This window comes from Solanum dulcamara, chromosome 4 (assembly GCF_947179165.1).
Source record: "Solanum dulcamara chromosome 4, daSolDulc1.2, whole genome shotgun sequence".
Taxonomy (NCBI): domain Eukaryota; kingdom Viridiplantae; phylum Streptophyta; class Magnoliopsida; order Solanales; family Solanaceae; genus Solanum; species Solanum dulcamara.
The window spans coordinates 62,018,544-62,035,639 of record NC_077240.1 but is presented as its reverse complement, the minus strand read 5'-3'; the positions used below and the strand labels follow the sequence as shown (position 1 = coordinate 62,035,639).

The 17,096-nt window shown below is 37.9% G+C and overlaps 1 pseudogene; it reads left to right on the top strand.

Moving 5' to 3' along the window:
• The first annotated feature begins 16,610 nt into the window (after positions 1 to 16,610).
• LOC129888044 (5S ribosomal RNA) lies at positions 16,611 to 16,730 on the top strand (annotated as a pseudogene).
• Positions 16,731 to 17,096: the final 366 nt, after the last annotated feature.

Here is a 17,096-nt window from a genome sequence, read left to right as displayed (position 1 = left end):
ATAAATCATGCATAATTAATATTAATGCAAAAAAAAAGTCTCAAAATCAAGTAATGTACTTAGGATACTCATGTTACCCTTAAAACTATTATTTTCCTCGTCATTTGAAACACTTTTACTTTAAGTGAAAACAATGCATCATGTAAAGCAATGTAAGACCTTCAACAACTCAAATAGGATTCATGTGATAAATAGCATGAACAACAATCAATAAGTAGAGTCATAGAATAAATCATAGCTCAACGATGGAGAATAGAATTCAATAACAAGGAATCATAGAAACTTGAATTTTAATAAAAGGATTGAATTGAAAACCCTAGGATAACTCTTACTGGCTGGACTCAGTCCATCACTATGATTAACCTTACATACCTAAAGGAACAACGCTCATGGAGAAACTTGGTGAATTCGATGAACACTCTTGAAACCCTAGCTTTCTTCTCTTGGAACCTTGCACAAAGTCTTGAGAGTGATTATAAGGGGAAACAATGTCGAATGACACTGATAAGGGACTTAATTAGGTCCCAAAATATCGAAGCTTAGTCTGGGAAAGGGTGGGAAAAGACCCAAATACCATTTATTAAATCTGACAGAAGCCATCTACAGAAGGTCATCTACAGTCTGTATAATGTTCTACGGTCCGTAAGAAGCACTCGTGGAAACTGACCAAAACAATTGGGTCTCTAAAGTTTGGGTCTATGGACCATTCTACGGGTCGTAGGCCTTCCTACAGACCATCATGTACGTTCATAGAAAGGTTGCTAGGACTGGTTCTTTGAGGTTGGGTCTACAGGACCTTCCACGGTCCATAGACCCTTCTACAAGTTGTATGAAGGCTCGTAGAAAGTGAACTGGGAAGGAGTTTTCTGAATTTGGGTGTATGGGACCTTTCTATGTTCTGTAGACCCTTCTACAATTCGTACAGGGGTTCGTGTTGTACAATTAGAAATTTCAAGGCTCTGAACTTGATTTATGGATTAGGTCTACGGCCCGTAAAAGCTTCTATAGTCTGTAACTTGATCCATAGATCTCAAACCTTGGAATTGGTTTCAGAAGTCTGACTCTATAAGCCCATCTACGGCCCATGGAACCTTCTACAATCTATAGATAGCATCTGTACAAGTCAGACTTCATCAAAAACTGAAGTCTTTTAGGGGGCTTTCTGGACTGGTTTGAGTTAGAATATTTTGGGGTGTTACAAGATATATTGTGTTAAAACCCCATCGTAATGCACACACCCCTAGTCGTTTTCATCTTGGTGAAAACTCATTTGTCTTGACTCTTTGCAATGTTGTTATTGATTAGTTTTAGTGTTCCTAAATCCTCTCATTTTTATACACTTCCTTGAGAATACTTTGTGCTAGTTAGTATTGGATTGATAAATCATTTGGAGAATAATCCTCTCTCTCGGTCCTTGTTGTTTGACCCCGACCTCAAAAGTTGGGTATTATATTTACACACGGTTGCCTATGCCTCGAGTATGAGGTATAGTTGAGTGTTATTAGAGATTTCTTGCATCTCTTCAATGAAACTCTCTTGGATACTCTAAGTAAGATTTACATATATGAGTTCATTTCTCTTTTCTCCTTGGATTTATTCTAGTAATTAATGTGTTGGATTATCCTTTATATCTTCTAAATTGTGTCCCTTATCTTTCTATTTCTTAATCATATCCTCGTTATTGTCTTACTTTTTTGATTGTGATTCAAAATATTGTTCATGCATCAAGAATCACAACAAGTAGTTTGATTCACAATCAAACAAGTAAGACAAGATAACTAGGATATGATTAATAAATAGAAAGAGAAGGGATGTGATTTAGAAGAAAGAAAGGATAATCTAGAACATTAATTACTAGAATAAATCTAAGGGGGAAAGAAAAATTAACTCATATATGGAGTATCCAAGAGAGGTTCATTGAAGAGATAAAGTGGAATCTCATAAGCTCACATAAAGATTATTTTTATCTATGCTCAAAGTTAGCTAACCTAAATGAAGACCTTAAAGACTATTTATATTAGTCTAGTAAAAATAGCCAAATTACAATAATGACTAAATTATTAAAATAACTATTTGAGCATATTGGTGTCCTTGGAGTCTTCCTTCCATGCTTCTTTTAACTCTTTCAAGATCATGATGGTTGGAAGAAATCTCAAAAGTCCCTGATGACCTATGTGGTTGTCATCTATTCCCGCATAAATCTATTTGAACATGTTATGAACTTTAAAATTTCTTTTAATTCCATGACACTTAGCTCCCTTTGTGGGTGATTGGAAACGTTCATATCCAATATAGTCCACACCCCCTTCTTGATATTAATCTTGCTATCTTGATTTGCATCACTTAGTAGTGATCATGAAACCACACAATCACTATCAGAAAAGAGGAACTCCAAGTGAAGGGAGTATGAACAGAATAACAGTTTGATCAAATGAAAATAACAAATGAGAATAGTAATAACAAAATATTCAGTTGATAAGGAACGTGGTATCAAAAAACAGTGATAAATACATCAAGTTAATCGAAGTTACAAAAAATATGGACCAAAAATTGAAATACCAAAGCCAAAAAACAGAAAAAATTCAATTTAGTCCGATATTTTGATTTTTTGGTATTTATGCCCAGCCCTACTTTTGACTTCCCAAAACAATTAACCAAACATGCTACAAAAATATTTATCCCAAAATTCGTAATCCAAAATCAAATCTGAAAATTTTGAATTAAATTAAAAATTATATCCATAATTTGAATATTAAAAATATGAATTTTCCCAAACCATTCACCCGCCTCTATTGTCAACACAATCCTTATTTTATTGGTACAATAGAAAAAAATAAACTAAATTGAAAAAAGTATTCAAGCCACATGACTTAATTTTAGTAAAAGAAAAAGCTTTATTTCTTTAAATGTATGACTCCAAAATACTAAAGCCTTTTCATGGTTGTGATTTTAAGTTAATAAAAATAGACGCACTAATTTATACATCGCCAGACATATTTAATTTTGACTTTGTTGGCATTGATCAAATCAACTCAAGTTGTTTGATGAAGTACCCTTTAATCCTGACATAACACATAAATGTCCTCTTTAACTTGGTCTCATCTAACATCTATGCCCTCGATGTACACAAATAGACACTAAAACTTGTATATAGTTGAACAAGTAGACACACACGTCTTACTTGACGTCATGCGTGGTAATTCACATCCTATGTGACATCCTACATGATGGCATACATGTATTATGTCACAAATGACACGTGTGTTCTTGTTCAAATCATACAAGTTTTAAGTTTCTACTTGTACACACATAAAGTTGAATATTGCGGTGTATATGTCAAATCATCAAGTGTAAGACTCCAAAAGTTGGAAGGCCAAACAAAGGAAAATGTTGCAGAAAAGCTGCAAAAATCTAATCTGGTCCAGGCTTCTATGAGCCAACCTACGACCTGTAGAAAGTCCTATGAGCCGTAGGAAGGCATCCGTAGAAGGCCTAGCATTTGGAAAAATCTTGAGTTCTAAGATGACCGAAGTTGACGATCCATAAAGGATTTGATGAGCCATATGAAAGGCTCGTAGGAAAGGTCCTGAAGAATGAAAATTTCACTAAGTGTGAACCCACTCTACGAGGGGTTCCTACAGACCGTAGGATTTCCTACGACCCATAGGATGGACCCATGGAGAAAGTTTAGAAACTCCGTATTTGGGATTCAGAAAAGTTAGCAGGACAAGAGGGTCTTACGACCCGTAGAAATATTGTCGGACCGTAAGCCCCACTCATAGGATAGGTCCTATGTTTTGGGGTTTTGACTAGGAGTTGGGGTGTTTGACAAATTATTTCTACGACCCATAAGACTAGTGAAGACTCGTAGACTCTGATCGTAGGGTCAATATGCAATTTCCAGTAGCTCAACTTTTGGAGCACTAATCCTATGACCCCTTCCCTATGAGCCGTCAAAGGACCTACGACCCATAGGACCCAGTCATAGGTCCACTTCGACAGTTTTTAGTGAAGGGTGCTTTGGATATTTCCCAACCTATGTACCCTTAAACTATGTTATTTTGGATCTATAACTAACCCCATATCGCTTTTTGGCATTGAAATACACCCTATTCTCTCCTTTTCCCCCATTCTCTCAAAATTTCCACAACCCATATTCTCCAAATTCTCTCTCAAATTCAAAGGAAGAAAAGTTAGGGTTTCAATCTTCAAGTTTTTCAAGCTCCACTATTGTAAGGTTTTGATTATCAAGGCATGTTGGGAATTCATCCATGGATCTTTCCATCCATGGAGCCCCAAAGTTTAGTCTCTTCTCTATAAATTTTAATTTTACAAATTCTAGGGTTTTGATCAAATTGCATTGGTTCAATTCAATTATGCTTCTACTTAATTCCAATAGTATATTCATGCATGATTTGAGCGATTACATGTTTTCAATAAGTTTTACCCATGCATTATGCTATCAATTTCAAGTATAATTTATAAATGTATGCTCATGAAGTTTATGAACTACCATGTATAATTTATGAAATTTATGTATTATGATTCAAGTAAGTTTTCAAGTACAAAACCATGAATTGTGAAAGGTTTTTGCACAATATGCAAGATACGATGATGTGGATGCTTGGAAAGGTAAGTATCCATAAGTTCAAGTTATGATCATGGTTTTCAAGGAGCCATTCTTATGATCTATTTTCATTATTTACGTATTCTATTGGGATTAACTTAGCACTGAGCGAACTTTATGATGGGGATCCACGAGGAAACCCTAGTAGCAACCCTTAGTTCCAAAACTATGTGCCACCATAGGTGCCTTAACGGCTTAGCTAGTGGATCCACATATAGCTCAAGTGTATTTTTATGATACGGAGTCTACCTTGGCAAGTAGACTCTTTCTTCTCGGTGTGGGAGTTACATCGGATTCCATGATATACCTCACATGGTCTTATATGTCGGTTTAAGGTTAATATCCCACATATGTATATGCTATGTTATAAGCTCTTATGATGTTTTACGATGTATTGACCATATGATTATGATTTTCAAGTGTTTTCAAGTCTTACTCATGTTTTCAAGATGTTGGTGTAATGACCCGTTAGGTTTTTAGATAACGAGTCCTCTCTCTTTTATAAAAGTCCTTTCTATAAATTTAAATTGGAAAATTTGGACTATTCGGTAACTATGATTAATTAGTTGACTGGTGATTTTAAATAACTAATTTAATTGGTGGGCTAAATTATTAATTTATTTAATACCATATACCAAATATATTAAAATAAGTGATGGACTTGTCACTTTTAATACTTAATTAATATAGAAAAGAGATGAAAGGGAGAATAGGTGAGAACCGTACCTGCACGACAACACGAAGATGATCAATTGCTTCAGATATACACCTTTAATTTTGTATTCCTGAAGGGTTGGGAAAGAAAAGGGAAGAAGATAATTTTTTATAGTATTAAATTATGGGTTTTTGAAAAGAGATTGGAATTTGCAAACCTTGAATATGGCTTTTGGCGGCCAACAATTAAGCCTAATTGTGATGGCTATTTGTGGCACCATAATTGTCTAAATAATATAGAGGTAATGATGGCATAATGATTAGTAATTATTGGTTAGGACAAAATGATATATTGTTGACTTATAATTTTCTGTGTTTATAGGATTTAGAAGCTTATGCCTTTGTTTTTATTCTTCCGTGGTTAAGGTTGCAGGTTATATTTGCTTCTGTTTCAGTTTTATTTCCCTTATGATTATGAGATTATGATTGGAGTTAACACGGTACTATAGGAAATAAAATATTATGTGTATTGTATTATATGAATACTATTAGATTTATGATAATTAGAGAAACTGGAACTTAACCCTAGTCTTGAAATTTGGAAAATATGGTATTGATATGTTAAGTGACATCAAGATTAGGAACTTGAGTATAGATTTGTGTGAATTTTTGAGTCTAGGCTAGACATATAGTAATATGAGTGTTGTTAGTTTCGAAATCTTATTATGATTATTTATTTGCCTAGATTACACTAATTTGAAAGCGCAACGAAAGGAGAAAGCTCAAGTCCTGGAGTGATTTCTTGATTATTTGAGGCAAGTGAACTTCCATACCTTTGTTTAAGCTTGTAAAAGCTAGTATTCCTTTGTTATGTGCGATGGGGAGTAAAGGGAAGTGGACTGGGTTATTTGATTATATAATTTACCTTTAAAATGAAAATAAATAGTATAAAATGGCAATATAATGACGTGTATTAGTGTGATCAATATGATGAGATTATTGACTTATCTTGGCTATGTGAAATGACTATATTGATATGAGATGTGAAAATTATTATTGATATCATGCTATCATCATGAATTATATGAACATGAATTGATTTCATTGGTTCTGATTCACTATGCTGAGACTGAAAATGATATGAAACAGAAGGGGTCTGTCCACATGCTCCGTCGCAAGTATTATGAAACAAAGGGGATGGGCCACACACTCTGTGGCAGAATATGTATATTGAGGGGATGAGCCACATGCTCCGTGAAAGGTTATATGGATTTAAATGTCCCCTATGGGTTTCGGACTGTGATTCAGAGGATGTGTACCGATAGGACAGACATGTATCAACTTGTCACGACCCCATTTCTCAGACCGCGATGACACCTGATAACTCCCACCAACAGATAAACCTAACCCTTAACCCATAGCTTGGTACCAAAGAAAATGAGCTATCAAGTGAAAGATGAACAATAAAGCAGAAAATAAGTAATAAGAAGAGGAAGAACAACTAAAATAAATTACAAGGAACCACTCTAAAACCTGACATTAGTCGGTAATCGAGGATTTAAATCAAAGTACAAATACAAGGCTTTCTGAAATAGAAAATAAGTACAGATAGTCTTCGAAAGCAAGTAAAGACTAGTCCCAGTCTGTTACAAATAGAAATCGGCAAATTTGAACGCCAGGAGCTCACCAAATCTTCGAACGAGGAACCGTCCCGCACTAGTCCAAATCAATGCCAAAACCTCATACTATGATCTGAATGGGAAATAAATATAGTATGAGTACCAAACGAATGGTAACTTAGTAGGCATAAGCCGACTAAGCTCGACAGACAAAGCAAGTATAACTAGCACATAATCACGTAAATACTGCACAAGTAACTAATCATGTATTATCACAATAATGACAGGAAATACGACAAAGCAACTAGAGACATAGATAATGGAAAAGAGTCAAAGAATGCACCTGAAACGCAATCCAACAACCTATTGAAAGGATGAAGGCATCATAAGAGTCTACTAAACGAGAATATAGTGCTAACAGGCAACTCTAACCATATAATTACCTAGGAACTAATCCGACTGAACCTAGCAGGAAGTACCAACCAAAATCTAACTCAAATACCATGTAAACCAACTACAAATACAACCAAACCATATAATTACCTAGGAATTATCCGACTGAACCAAGCAAGAAGTACCAACTACAATCTAACTCAAATACCATGTAAAACAACTACAAATACAACCAAAGGTAAGAACAAGTAAGATCAAATAATAACCAACCGGATGCCCACACCCTCGAAAGGTACAAACAATAACAAACATACCCCCACCCCCATAAAACTGGGGGACCAACAGCAAACAAGTATATTGGTGATGGGCAATGCTGATAAATGCAAGTCTGTAGTAAAAACCAGTGACATCATCAGTTGCTCTCAGAGATCAACAACAACAAGTGTATAGACTCACCCCGACCCTCGGCCTTCTCGGTGGGACGCATATAGCTCCCTTATCCAGTTCTATGGTGCACTATCTAGAGGGGCCCATAAGGGACGCAGAAAGTATGTATACACTGTCTGGGACCAAACCAGGTCTTACATATACATATAGTATCTCCATAGTGGTATCGGAGAGTGAGTGTCCTAGCCGATGTAGAAAAGGGTGACGCCATGTCGGATAATCAAGTATAAGCTAAAGGCATCCCGGATGCAGCCAAAGTATAAAAGGGCAACGCCCCACCAAATATCAATAAGGATTGAGCACATCCTTGATGCCTCTAAAACCTTCAGTATAAAAGAAGCACATGCTCGATGCCCTTGTAGATCTTAAAATAAGTATCTAATATCTTAAGTGGTACGACTCTCTTTAAAACTAGTTTAAAAATAGTAAATTGCAAGAAATCCTTCTTAAATAAGTAGTTAAAATCTAGTGAAATATTAAGATCGTACCACAAAATGAGTGAATATGCTTAAGCAATGCAACCATGCCATCACCAGCATCCAAACAAAAAACACAGTGCACACAATAACATCGAGCTAGACCACACTATTAGGGTAAAAAGGGACCCTGGGATCCAATCTCTCCTCGAGCATAACCTTAGTCCCAATAAATAGATAATAGATATATAGGCATCATAAGCCTACCACTAAATAAAAGCTTTACACTCGAGACATGGCTCAGAATCAAATAGGTGGAGAAATATCTCTAGGTATGATGCCTTACCCCAAAATGAGCAATCTCAATTCCCAATGAGTACAGCTAAGCCCAACCTATGGCTATGATGAGCCTTAAAGGTTTTCGACACTAGAACTAAGTCATACAAACCATCACAAGCCCTACCGAAAGCTACGCCTAAATATAAGGGCACTGGAAGATAAACTAAAGCATCTAAGGCTCAACCTCTCCTGAGGCCATCAATATGAATCCTAAGAAGGATAATCTAACCCAACCATAATGCAACTGAAACCACAAGCCTAGAATAAGGATCTTAAGAGATTATGGTATTCTAAGGTCAAACCGAAGTCAAGGAAATGAGATAAAAGGAGCAAGGACCTAAACCTGGCCAATACCAACCTAAATCATATGCAATATATACTAAATGATATCAAGTAGAACTCAAGCAAAGGGGGAGATTGTAGCCTACCTCAAATCTGAACACGCACGCTCCGAATCTACCAAAATGAAGCTTTCAACCTCCGAATCACCTCTAATCACCTCCACACTAACAAAATAATGATCAGGTCATCAATACTGACGTTTTGACACCAAATTCACATTTTTTGGAGGCGGACCCAAAATCAAGTTTAAAATTGGATTGTGGACTTGCACTGGGAATTTCAAATTTGACTCTGTTAAAAGGTACATTTGAGCTTAATAAACTTATGTTCCAACTTTTAACATAATTCCATGCTCAAAAAACACAAAAAGCATCTCATGCATAATTTTCACCATTAAAGCTTTAATAAAAGAGAGGGTAGTCCCTTTAGGACGAAACTGACCTCAAACGACGCTTCAATGGATGAAAAAAGTACATCACGACTATTCTTGCAAAAAATCCCACAATATGGACTCTTGAATCATAGAAAATAGACCTAAATTGACCAAGAAACAACTTCCTGAAATTCACCATAATTCATTTCCAAATATGACAAGAGACAGCAGCTAAAGTCACAAATGTACCTTACACAAAGCCTCCAATCACAATTCTGAGTTCACCAATGGATTTCCCACGAAATTCTCTTGAACTTAGACCTTGAATCACCAAAATCGGACTTATATAACTTGAGTTATGGATGTTTGAAGTTGGGGAATATGTCTGAAAAATGGGAAAGATCCCAGGGGACACTAAAGCCAACATATTTTCGCTAAAGCGGACTTCTCTAAGGCTAACAAATGCTTGCTAGGGGACTTCGCTAAAGCCAACAATGTTCAGCTGCATATTGTCTTCAAAATGTAAGAATCACTGTGCCTGCTTTATTTTTTCTTTGATTATCATCTCTAAGTGCCTTGTTCGGCCGAGTATAAGATGTCTTCTCCACTTCACTACTCCAAGAATGTCTTGCTTTAGAGAAGGCAATTTGTGTTTGCGTGGGTTTTGTTTTTAATAGTGTTGTCAAAGGAATATTTAAGCCATGAAAGCAAGGCTCGAAACATATTGAGCGCTTTAGTGAAGGCTCAAAGACAAACTTTTCCTTGCGAATGAGTGTTCCTTGAAGAGACGACACGAAACAATCATTTTTGCACTTAAAGGTCCAATTGGCCTTGGAGTTTTTTTTTGTGCTTTTTGCTTTTGCCAACACCAGTTAATAAATCCTGATTTTCGTTACCATAGAACACTGGACATGTCAACTTGTTTAGACCATCTCCAACCCATCCCTATTTTACCTATTGTCTATATTTTGAGAGTAAAATAGAGAATGTGCATTTCAAAAAATTAGAGTTCTCTAAAGCCAAAAGTGTTCACAAAAGTGGAGTTCTCTAAAGCCAAAAAATGTTCGCTAAAGAGGCATGGCACCAGAAGTCTTGCACCAGCTTTTAAGCTAAGAGTCCCAAACTTCAAACGGACCCTCAGAATTCATTCGGAGTCTAAACGATGCAAATCAACAATGCAAACCACTTGGAAACGACATTTCAGACTCAATGGCATAATCAAAATTTCCATCCGATGTCATCTCAATAAAAAGTGGGTCCCACATCCAAGTGTCATTTTTAGCTAAATTCCATAATGGGCCTCGGAATTAGATCGGAAACCTCAGAAAGAGAACAAAAGATCATTCTAGACCAAACTCGACATTGCAGAGCTAACCGTGCTGATGAAATTTCAATCCGAGTGCATTTTTTAAGAATGTTGACCAAAGTCAACCTTAGACCAAATTTCAAAGACTAAAGCACCAAATGAACTCAAACTCGAATCAAATTTTTAAGTTATAAAAGCTCCAAAAAAGGGAAACGGGCCTAAAACCTAAAAGAACAACTAGGCGACCGAACAGTCAGTGCCAGTAAGTCATAAATGATTTGGGGGCGCTATGGGAAAGATCTAAAAGCTGAAAAGGTTAGAAGATAAAAGAAATAACCTAGAGGATCATTACAACATCCACTACTAAAAGAACTTTGACCTATAAAAGTAAAGTAAAGTCACAGCCTGGAGATGAAAGGATGAGGGTACCGAGCCCGCATGCTTTGCTAGACCCTCGGACACCCTCTCAGATCGAGCAATGCCATTCCAAAAGCCAGGCTGAGAGGAAAATCCTCAAATTTACTTCCAACTCCATAAACTCCTCCAATTCCTTCTTGGGCTTCAACTCTCGCTCGTTTAGCCCGAACTTGACCAAAAACACCGAATTTCAACTATGGATGACCAAACTAAACCAAAACCACTTAAATGAGCAATATAGGACCACGGTAGATACAACTCACTCAAAATTTCAAATACTTGTCTTATGCTTCTAAATCCTTTTCTCCAAGCAACTAAGGGTGTTCTGTCGGTCCTTAACTATCCTAAAAACCCTCAACGCCATCTAACACTTGCTTACTAAACACACCATACAAACCTCAGGAAATCCACATATTTCCACTGAACCTCAAGGGGTGACAACAAACAAAGCCAGGAAACCAACTAGGGCAAACCCTAAAATCCCAATCTCAACTTCAAAAATCAAGACTACAAGCCAAAACTCATCTTCTGAAACTGAACACTCCACCCCAAAGGATGATTATCCCGCAAATGACCAGGCTGCACTGAGTCCATCTTCGCTGACTTACTCCTATCATAGGAACTTACAAAACTCCGACACTATATGCCCACAAATCACTCCACCACCTCAAATCTGAGCCAACCATCCTAGTCCAAGAGAAACCAAGCTGATAGGCGATGCACAAACATAGAAAATTGATTGGTAATGGTCCAAGGGAACCATCTCCCACTCACAACACTATAAGCTACTGAATATGACAAAGGCAAACCTCAAATCCTGAACAAATTCAGAATTATTGATTCCACAAATTACTTTGACCCATCCTATAGATAAACCGTCTAAGCAACCTTTAATTCTCCAACCAAAGCTAAAGTGTGAACTCGCCAAGGGACACTACCATTCTATCCCAGAACACAACTAAACTCTCGAGAGCTACTAACCCAGCTGCAAAGAACCACCCACAATAGCAATACTAGCTATGCATAATAGTACGAGGAGCCTTTCAACCACTAAATCAATGGGACAACATGCAACTAAGGAGACCCTTAACATCAACTAGATCCTTCAATATCAAAACTTCCAAAACTAACATAGCTGGTCTAGCCACCTATCTAACAAAGATCAACACCATAGCAAAATAGATGATAAGAGAGACAAAAAGGTAACAACTAACTAGCCTGACTGCAAACTCATATCAAGCCAGCTAGGCAAAGGCATGGAGAGTTGCTCAACCGCCACTACTCAAAATAGGAACTCGACCTAGTCGATCCACTACTAAAAGAAATCAACCACTGAGCCAAAACATATACACATAAGCCTAGATAAGGCGGCCACAACAGTCAGGAAGTAACTAACAAGCCAAATAGATATGTATGGGTATGAAAATCCCAAAACCACACAGAATGAGAAATATAAGGTAGAATAAGGAAATCAAGAAAATACCATCGATACCTGGATCCTTAGCCTCAGGCTGACTCATAGAAGCATGGAATAGATTATGACCAACCTCGATCTGAACACCTGAAGCACCACCAGCAACACTTTGAGCACTATCCCTAAATGGAGGTGGCATAAAACCATGATACTAACCTAGCTGAGAAAATTGTACATGGCTCCCACACCAGGAACAATCTCTAAATTAATGTCCAAGCTCTCTACAGGTACGACAAGTCCCAACAACTCTGGTCTAGTGAGTATGAGGATTCTAAAATATCTGAAATATCGAATATTGCTTGGGGAAATCCTAGGACCAGTGGTCAAGTGAACCACAGTCATAATACCCTAAAGCTGAATGCCTTATAATAACCCAACCTAAATAGGAAAGGAGAAAATTTGATCCCCTCGAGCACTTTCTCACACTAGGGCCACCCTGATAGGGCGGGCTATCATAGGTATCCCTTCCCCTAGCTGACTACACCGGGGCCCTGCGATGCTCCTTAATAAAGTGGCCTTTTATCACGACCCAACCCCATAGGCCGCTACTGGGGTCTACTCTGAACCCCCGTACATAAGTCTATCAGTTGTGGTCAAGTCAAACTATAGACATGCAATTTATATAAATCAAGTGTAGTCGAACCGAACTATAAACAACACGATGCCATGCATCAGAGCCCTATTGGATGATAACACTTTTATAAACCTGTAGCTTCTTTCATTTGTATCACCTCATAAAAGGACATACAAGCTGACAAGGCTGCCATAACATAATAACATATATTATATATCACGTAGACCCAGCTGAATCAAACTGACATACACAACCCACATATACATGTCTATAGACCTCTAATAATATTAATGACAACATATGGCGGAAAAGGTCCCCCGCCATACCCCTGAATAGACAAAACAGTTCTATACATCAGTGGTCAATACCAAAAGCTAGGCTCTGATACAATGGAGCCTCTTCCAGCTGAGCTGAGCAGAATCCTAAGCTAACGGACTCCAAAACTTGTATATGTACATGCGGGTATAAATGCAGCCCCCCTAAGAAAAGGGTGGTCAGTACGACATATGTACTGAGTATGTAAAACATAACACAATATGACTAGAGGTATATCTGAAATAGAGAAGCAGGGGATAAAATATCAAATCAGAAACCTATACCTGGAAAAGTAAAATCATGCATGCTCAAATTTTCAATATAGCTGGCCCTATCAGGGATCCAGTGAATCATATATGTAGTACCATTACCTCCTTATTACAACACATTATCATATCATCACATATATACATACGTAATTGGCCCTCTAGTGAGGGTGCAATGAATAATGCAGTGGATTGTGCACGATTACTATTCCTGGCTCGAGCATGATGAAAGAAGTGTTACAGTATACACGAGTAGAGTAGTGAGAAACAAAATACAGTTTAAATCATTATCGGAGACTCAATGAAGTCATCAAGTGAACCGTCACTTGGAATTAATTAAAGTACCTGCTAGGTGTCACGGAGGACTGTATGAAGCGTCAGGAACCATAGACATGTGTCAAAATATTGCCAAATAGCTTATAAGCGTTCCTATGATATTTCCACATTTCCAGCCACCTATAGGGCAAGTAACATACTCCATGAAAACACCATAAGGCTCAAATTGGAAGAAGGAACCTTACCTTACCCAAAATTGGCCACAATTCATCAAGACGCGCCTTGGAACTTCTCTAGACGCACTGAAATTGAGTGGACTGATTGTATGACTTCCTCACTACTCCAAATTGGAATTTCTTGTTATTAAACATCATTATATAACCACGGGATACCATAAATAATTAATTCATAGAACAAAACTCGGACCTTACCTTTTTCTTGAAGCAAACTCGTAGCTCTCTCTCCCTATGTCCCTAGCATTTTTCTCTTTTCCTTTCTCAGTTTTCTAGGTATAAAGCTGAAGAAATGATTCCGTAGACATCATAACATGCATATATAAATCTCCCCGTGATTAAGGAACACCATAGGTAAGTAATTCACGAAGAGAAACTTGGAAACTTACCTTGGTTTTCTTGTTGCCGCCATAGTACTCTCTCTTAGGCTTAGGTTTCCTTTTTTTCCTTTTGTTCAGCTCGTAGCTGAAATTTTGAATAAGGAATGAACTCCTTAGTCACATATTAAGCATATATAGGTGGGCTTATGAGGTGACATGTGTCATCCCCTAAGGGTGACATGTGTCCAACCCTTATTGTACCAACATAGCTAGGCAACCAATTAGGGGCTGCCACATGTCCTTGATGAGGCCCACCCCCAAGTAGGTAGATCACCTACTTGAACCCAAGTAGGTGGATCACCTTCTGCCATGTGGCACCTTTCTAGGCTGCCACATGGCACCTCCTCTTGCTACCATGTGTCGTCTTCTCCTCTTCCCCGTGGGTTCGTAATCTCGTCTTATTTTAAGAACCCGTGTAATCCTTTCTATGTAAGCTTGGTATATCCTTAAGTAGATCAAGTGTATAAAACTTCTAAATCAATAGATTACCTAGGTATACCAAGTCCTATGACTCATTTCTTGGCCTCTAACTCTTTCCGGATTCTCACGACTCTATTTCCAACCTTCCCTCTCATGGGGTGTCTCATTCTCCCTTCATTGGAGTTGTTTAATAGCGTTGTAGACTATCCGGCTCACATAGTAACTTCTAAGAAGCTTAAGAGACATTCCGATCTCAAGAGTGTGGGGTGTAACATCCTTCCCCCCGTTAGAACATTTTCCCCGAATGTTAAATAAAACTTTTCTCAAGACTTTATATCGATTGTAGGGAGATTGTTTTCTATTGCGATCACACATATTTTCATCCAAGTAATTAATATACGAGTTTCAGGAGTTGGGGTTACTTGTAAAAATCGGGAATGGATATGAATACTTGTGTTTTATGTCCTCTTCAATTTCTCAGGTCATCCTTTTTTCTGGTTTTGGTTTTGCCACAGTATCTTGACGGGAGGCACATCTTTAGTCTACAATCTTCTAGTTTGCCGATCTAAGATGGCGATAGGTTTTTCCTCACAAGATTCCATTTCCTGGACATCATCTATGGAACATACCCCGAGTGGCTCGTCAGTACCCTTGTGAAGCATCCCTATCTAATGGATTGGGCGTATAGTTTAAAAAATAAGGTGGTAAGCTCAACTTACCGGCCACTTTGCCCATCTTACGAGCAACTTGATACCGTCTAATGTATTTTGGGTTAAGTTTCCTTTTCTGGGTGACCTTGTTATGAACATCCAATCATCAATTTGAACTCTGTATATTAATGGCGATTATCTGTATATCATTTTTGCTGACTCTAGGCTGTTAGTCAATAGATTTCTTAATCATGTCAGGGCCTTTTTAGCTTAGTCTTTTTAACATCGACCCATCCAATAGGGGACTTACATGTCTTGCTCTACCATTCTTGTATGGGGAAATTGGGATACTGAAGTAGTAATTATTATTGTAGGCAACTTGATAAGTTATAGATAATCATCCCAACTATCTTCGAAGTCAACAACACCAGCTCATGACATATCTTCTAGCATTTAAGTGGTACGCTTTAGCCTGTTCATCAGGTTGGAGGGTAAATTAGTGTACAAAGACTTATCTGTCTTCCCAGTTTCTTTGCGGACTGATCCTTGGTAGTTAACTGTAACTTGGGCTCCTTCATTTGGGATAATATCTATGGGGACTCCATAAGGTCCTACCACTCTTTTACCCTATAATTTTATACCTTCTCGGCTCAGTAGGTAGCCTTTGATTGAAGGAGCATGGGCTAATATTGTTAATCCCTAGGTAACATTCCCTCCCAAGTCATCTGTCGACAGAGTGCGAAGTGAGTCTTGTAGCCCTGGTCATATTGTGGAATTTTCGACCTCGGGTATTACTTCCTGTCTTCCGTAAATTACATCAACTTGTACCCTTACCTTTTGGGTTTTGCTTTTTCGCCCTCACAGTTGGCTGCCAAGTTGAATCGAACTTTCCTAGCCCACTGTCCCATATAGCTATTCGGTGGTTTGTCTCTCATTAACTGGTACTATGTTGAAGAACTGTGGCATTCGAGTGTGTCGTCAGTTATCAATTAGCTAAAATCCTTTTTACAATACCCTCAACGTAACTTATAGTATTCTAGGAACATAATCTCATGTCATTTTTCCGCCGCTAGTTTAGATTCTTCCATCTCGCGCGATCACACCCGCACTATCGCACTAAATTCCACCAAAATTTAAAAGTTAAGCGTGCTTGGGCAAGAGAAATACTAGGATGGGTGACCTCCTTGGGAAGTCCTCATGTCGCGTTTCACGGTAATCCTTGCAATAATGTGCGGGGCACTCAACTTAGCCCAAAATGTATCTTAGCGTCGTCTCACTAGTCTTTATGTGTTGCCTTGCCCTTTTCTCTGTTATCTTACAACCAGTATAGGGTTGTGCCCAGCCCACTCAAGAAACTCCATACATACTCTAATACTAAGAACGAACCCTATTGGGAAACCACCAACCCATCTTTGGCTTGAGAACCATCTGTCCAAGCTCTGGTAGCACCTGCTGATGCTCCTATCGTGTCCACCGAAAAACTCATGCTATCCATCCAAGATAGAATAGATTCCAAATGATTAGTTTAGAGGTTATTCAAAGTGGGGACACACGATAAGGAGTCAAGAATAGATT